Source organism: Sinocyclocheilus anshuiensis, unplaced genomic scaffold (assembly GCF_001515605.1).
Source record: "Sinocyclocheilus anshuiensis isolate Anshui unplaced genomic scaffold, SAMN03320099.WGS_v1.1 scaffold946, whole genome shotgun sequence".
In the NCBI taxonomy this organism is placed as follows: domain Eukaryota; kingdom Metazoa; phylum Chordata; class Actinopteri; order Cypriniformes; family Cyprinidae; genus Sinocyclocheilus; species Sinocyclocheilus anshuiensis.
Genome location: NW_015540927.1, coordinates 930,623 through 937,048, shown reverse-complemented (window position 1 = coordinate 937,048; position 6,426 = coordinate 930,623). Strand labels below are relative to the sequence as shown.

At 34.5% G+C, this 6,426-nt stretch overlaps 1 protein-coding gene across 1 annotated transcript in view; it reads left to right on the top strand.

The window, feature by feature from the left end:
• Positions 1–2,665: 2,665 nt before the first annotated feature.
• LOC107689381 (general transcription factor II-I repeat domain-containing protein 1-like) overlaps positions 2,666–6,426 on the top strand; it is a gene marked incomplete at its 3' end in the record, with an annotated part of 22,368 nt that continues 18,607 nt past the window's right edge. Inside the window, exon 1 of the mRNA XM_016487342.1 lies at positions 2,666–3,070. The remainder of the gene's footprint in view (positions 3,071–6,426) is intronic.

Genomic DNA, 6,426 nt, shown 5'->3' with positions numbered 1-6,426 from the left:
AAAGAGACACTTTGTAGTGTGTATTATTTGTAACAAATGCTTTCCTTTCATTCTCAAAACGGAAGGGTTGTACATAAGCACTTTTCAATTCACCACTATATACACTATGTGAAAGAATTGTATATTATATATATATACTGTATATATATACACGTACATATAAATAAATATATATATATATATATATATATACTATGGAAGTCAATGGAGACCCACCTTCTTCAAAATATCTTTTGTGTTCAGCAGAAAAAAATACATTTATACAGGTTTGTAAAGGATGACAGAATTTTCATTTTTGGGTGAACTAACCCTCTAACTAGTACCAATAGTTATAGTTCTTGTAATGGTAGCTACAGTAGGTTAGTAGGGTGGACAAAAATGGGGGGAAAATACTATGGAAGACAATGGCTGCCGTCAACTGTTTGGTTATCCACATTAAATTAAACCTGACATTTTTAAGTAAAACACTAAAACAGTATTTTCTTGTAAAGCATACTCGAATAATCTTTGTTTTATTTACAGCATATAAAATACTTGTTATAGTGTAGTCTTAGCCCCCAATAAAAAACTTTGCAGAAGAAAATCATTATTTTATGAGGAACTAGAAACATGCAGATCAGAATTCATATCGACTGTTACGAGTTTAGAAGATAAATATGTATCACAAATATTAAAAATAATATTTTCAAGAAAATAATTTTGTAATTTATCAATTCAAGTTTCTATAAATTTTCCAGTATCTTTTGGATAAAAGATAAATGAGATATCACTTCGGAGCATAATGTTATTCAGTTATCTAATCAAACTAATTTTCATATGCAAAAAGTGATTTATGACAAATAAATAAATTAAATTAAGTAGTGAGAGTGTGTGAAAAAATAAAAATAGCCTTTTCCTCAAAATCCACTGGGCCAAATGTGCTCGTAGTTTTAAAATACCATATATCACAAGCTTAATAAGAAGTTATCAAAGGAATTTTCATTCCACAAATCATCATGAAGACATGAGCCAATATATGTTTTAAGTCAAACTGGTCTGTGTATTGTAAGTGCAATATCCGGAGAGCAAAATATGTAGGCAATATGAGCACCAGGGCCATCTGAAGATACATATCTGCAAGCAAGAACATGATTTCCACCAGCAAATCTAATGAGCAGCCGCTACAGAATGACAGAGGTGAGGGATAAACGCATTACTATGATACGCCGGTAGGTGGAGACATAACAAAACAAATCAGCCAAACTGTCAAAGGCTGTTCTGTTGATCTCTAGCCTTTGTTGTTGGACAGCAGTTGGTGATCACAGATCATCATCAATGCTGCCTTAATATTTTGTGTCACGTGCTAGACTTAAAGAACTGTACTATACACAATTACTATTATTAGGCCTACATTGATATGCCATTTTAATATATACAAAACATGTTACATAATAATTATTCCAATAATAGGTTACTTACATTTTTTTAAATTGTACTGTAATTTTAAAAGGTTGTAGCTACTGTGACCAAAATGCAACATTTTGAAATGTACTAAACATGTTTTGTGTTTGCTGGGTCCTATAAGCATAACCGGTTTAAATATGGTGCATATCCTCTAAACATCCTGATGTCTCTCAGGTATTTTTAACAGTTTGTCATTGTGGGCCACACCTAGAAATTTCATTGGTTTAAATCAAAAATGTTTTTTTTTGCCATGATTCTAACTATTTTATAGGCAGAATTACATCTGAGACATATGTTTTGTTTGTCTTGACCCAGGAATTCAGAGAAATGTTGATCCTGAACTCCTGGCAAAAAATGTACAAATAGTTATCATAGCGCCACCTAGTATTAAATAAATGTGTGTATTTGGGATTTGGGACCATCCCACCAAGTTTGTAGACAGTTTTAGTCAAATAAATAAATAAATACATGCACTTTTGGTTATTTATACTACTAATAATAAGAAAACGGACACAATAGAACCATTCAGTGCTTGGTTCTTAATAACAAACTCATCCATGGTTAAGAGTGGGATGATTTAAACCAGGGGTCTCCAAACTCGGTCCTGGAGGGCCGGAAGTTTCTAGTATGCCTATAAGATCTTGATTAGCTGGTTCAGGTGCAGGACACCGGCCCTCCAGGACCGAGCTTGGTGACCCCTGATTTAAACAGCTAAATATGTTATTTCCTATAATAATACTGAATAATTTTACTTGAATTTTTGCTGAGGTTAATTTATCTGATAACAAAAGAGCATTTTTAATATACGTTATATGACTAAAAAGGATATAACAAATACTACTTTTAAAAAGAGTAATTTATATTGGATATTTAGCCTATGTATTTTATTCATAATATATAATTTTTAAGTAAATATTTGTATTTTTGTTTTTTAATACATTTTATTTGATGTAGGCCTAATTCAGTTTTTGTAATGGAAAATATCAGACAGCCTATTTATTATATTTAAGATTCACTGCAGAGGGCATCAGGGATTTCTATGTTGCTTTATCTTTATTTTACAATCATAAATGCATTTACAGAGTCACGCAATCGACGTGTCTATTCCGAAACTGATCAAGTACGTTACACGGGTTTTCAGGTGAACGGTTTGAGCTCATTTGCAACGGTCTAGCTCCTCTTAAAATAAAGCAACAATAACAGGGGGGCAGTGGCGAGGGGCAGAGAGAAATATAGACATGTTACAGTCACAATGTCAAAAGAGTTAGTTGCACGCATTTGTCCTGCGAGTGCTGTTCCAGCGGTTCTTTAATCCTGTATGTAAATGACAGCCAATAGATGCTGTTGTTGAGTTGGGCTGGGATTAGCGGAGGCGAATGACTTTCAATTTTACTGGATTACAGAACAAAGAAAGGGGAAAGGGGACACACTCCTCTGGTAAAGAAAACAGAAAGAAAACGGGCCAAATTGATCAAATGAATCACGTCGATTGCATTTCAACAGGCTACGAACCATTCGAGATTATGACATTTTACAAAGTCGCTGTCGCCTTTCTTTAGATGGGAATTCAGCTCTCACTGGTGGATTAAACGGAGAATAAACCTATTCCGGGATTGGCAGCATTAAGGTAATTAAACACGGGGAAATCGGTGAGGATTAAAGATAATTCTGTTTATGTATGTATGGAAAAACATGTACGAGTATCGTTCTTGAGCACGTGACTTTTTATGGATGTTGAAAAAGTGAAATTACAGATTATAATTTAGGGGGGAGGAGGATTGCTAGGCGTGTTAGCACACTGGCTATCATGCTAACGCTCCGTACGCGAATCTGTGGCACTCGACGCGATGTTTTACACGCTTTTATGAAAGTAACACGCGTTATAACACGTTGTAGATAGGATAAACAATTAAACGCCTTTTCGTTCGGCGTTTTTATGTAACTGTAGCCGCGTTTTGTTTGTCTTGTAAAAATGGCAACACAATTTCAGTGCTAGCAAGTTGCTGAAATAGAGCAGTTGCATTGTTGGCTGGCTGATAAATTGCAGCCAGTCGTTTTTATTTCGTACTCCCTGATAAAAAATCGCCGTGGTTGCTTGGCGTGCTCACGGACGCGTTTGTCGACCTGAGAAGGTCATGTTTACAATGTCAAATCCACCTATCAGTGGCTGCTAATCTGCGTCTACTATGAAGACCGTTTTTCTAGATTATGCATAACTGAATGTGTCCCAGTAAATTTGCTGCTGAGTAATAATATCACATGTCTCTACGCTTGCTCGGTTTTCCTCGAAGGACTTCTCGACTGCCAGATCCATTCATAAAGACGACGAGAGTTTATGATTTATGTCATGCTGTCCCGCTATGAGTCTGTAACTGAGACATGAATTATCCCAGAATGACTTGCTGTCGGATTGGGCCTGTATATTTATGACAGTAATAGCTGTCCGTGTTTTTCTGCACCCAGATTTTATAGCGGACACAGTACCACCGTTGTTTAATGTACAAAACTAACTGAAAATAATTTTTTTTGTTATTACTACCATGAACTGCATATGCAAAATTATTGCTAAAATGTATGATGACTAGGAAGTTAATGGCAGAAGTGTGATTGAACTTTATGGAACAAACAAGACTAGTCTAAACCTTGTATGCAACTGGCCCCTGGACTAATAATCCATATTACCAAGACAATTGATTGTCTCCCAATATTTCTCATATATATATATATATATATATATATATATATATATATACATATACATATATGCCAACAATATGATACAAAACACTTGTAATCCAACTGAGTACAAAGTTTATATCAAAGTATCTTGATTTCAGTACTTTTTGTAAAATCTGACTCCAACAGACCTATGAATCACTAGTTAAGAACTACTGAATCAGATCTTCATCCTTCACTAACAAAAAGTACCATATTTTATGGAAATACAGTCTTTTACCGTTAAATTCATGGTCATTTTTTACAGTGTAGTATTCTTTCAGTTACCTTCGAGTAGAATGTAAACACAGTTGTATATGAATATGGCAATCATTCAGTACCATGGTATATTTCAAAGTATCATTATTTCAGTAGTTTTTTTTTTCGAGGTAAATTGCTTTAAACATTGTCATTTGACATTGGTTTTAAAAGCTGGTTTATTCACAGCTAATAATATTAAAATGATCACATTGTGTTGAAACAGGGTTTTCAATGTTCATATATGTTCAGGTTTTACATAGCAGAAACATATATAAAGCATTTTTTCTTCCACTTAAAAAGATGATAAGCCTATTTATTTTGTAATCCTAATTAATCTTGATTATATAGTTAGTTGCATTTTAATATTTGTGTTTAATATTGGTTTACTCACTAGTAGAGAACTATTGAATATACCTGTGTCCTTCACTTACAAAAAGTACATTATTTTATGAACGTAGTATCATGGTATTCTTTAAATGACCTTGGGGTAGCATGCAAATATTGTATATTATTATGGCAGTCATTCAGTATCAAAGTATCAGAACTGAATCTTTCCTGAAGCGGATCACAATCGGGGCAGTATCTTCCCATGCAGGCCGCACTTTGTGTTTACTCGATGCAACATGTTTGTGTGGCCTTGGGGAAAATGTCCAGGGTGAAAGGAATTAAGACCAATTAAAAGTCAATTATCGGGCCTTTGAGCTGAACGATTTAGATACAGTTGTGTTTCTGAAGGGATCTGTGAACAGAATGTGTATAAAGGCTATTAGCAGAAGTATTGTGTATCAATGGCGGAGCTACAAGCCTCTTAGGGCAAAACTGCTCATAAAACCCACGTTACCCTTTCTTGAGATGCCGGTAATATCTTTAAGCGCCATACGGCAGTAATTCAAGAAGTAAAGGAGTGGCTACATTATGCTTCCCCCTCGAGCTGAGGATCTCAGATAGCGTGAATGAAAAACAGCATTTTGGCAGGGTGGACTCCTAACAAGGAGGAAGTCATTAATCTGAGCATTTAAGCATGTCAGTCCGGATCCCTACTTTTCCTGCATTTTTTTTAGGAGTGTCACCAGTTGATTTTTTTGAAACCTATGAAAATATGTTTGTTATAGTTAACTCATCTCCTTTGGCTACTGCAAAGAAAGCTTAGTGTAGAGTACAAAACAAGTCATTTATACATGAAGCTTAAGGTGTCAGATGAATGTACAGTAGTTTCCCCTGCAGATAGGATAAGCCTGTTCAATGAGGAAGTCTCACCAATCTTTTTTTCTTCAAAGAGTTTTGTTAAACTTAGAAGTGTCAAGATGAAGCTATTAAATGACCTTAACCTTTTTAACACAAGATTATTTTCTAAGGCAAGCATTGTTATTATTATTGCTCATACAGCAGGTAAGATTCAAAAATATCTCCTAACCTTAAAGGGATACACTGATGATTTTGGGCTCTTTTTAATCAGGAGAATCTAAAAAAAATGGTGTCTATTTTTTCACGATCTGAGCATGTTTCATGAAGTTACAAGCAAAATGGTGACATGAATATATTATTTTCATATGGGTTACATATTAGAGTAAATGGCACAAAAAAACATATTTTGTAAATTATATATATATATTTTTTGACATTTATCAGCAAATAACTCGGCACTACTTTGGAGCTGATCAAAGACTTCAAAGACTCTAAGCTTTCAAATTATATCAATTTTTTGTTGATCAAGGCAGTGGTTTGAAAAATATGATTAGTAATATTTTCGCAGGGGGGGGGTGGGGGTGTCCCGCCCGTGGTACACTCCGGTTTAGAGGGACTGCTCAGCGCTCGTTAAGAGTTGATCAAAATAATTACATTCATTAAAAAGCTTATAAGCTTTAAAATTATACCTATTTTGTGTTATTCCATTCAGGGGTTGCGTAGTAATTTGATTATGATTTTTTTCGTGCGGTGGGACACCTCAAGCTTAAAGGGTTAAGAAATATTACATGTATATTTATATTTATACATGATTTATAATAT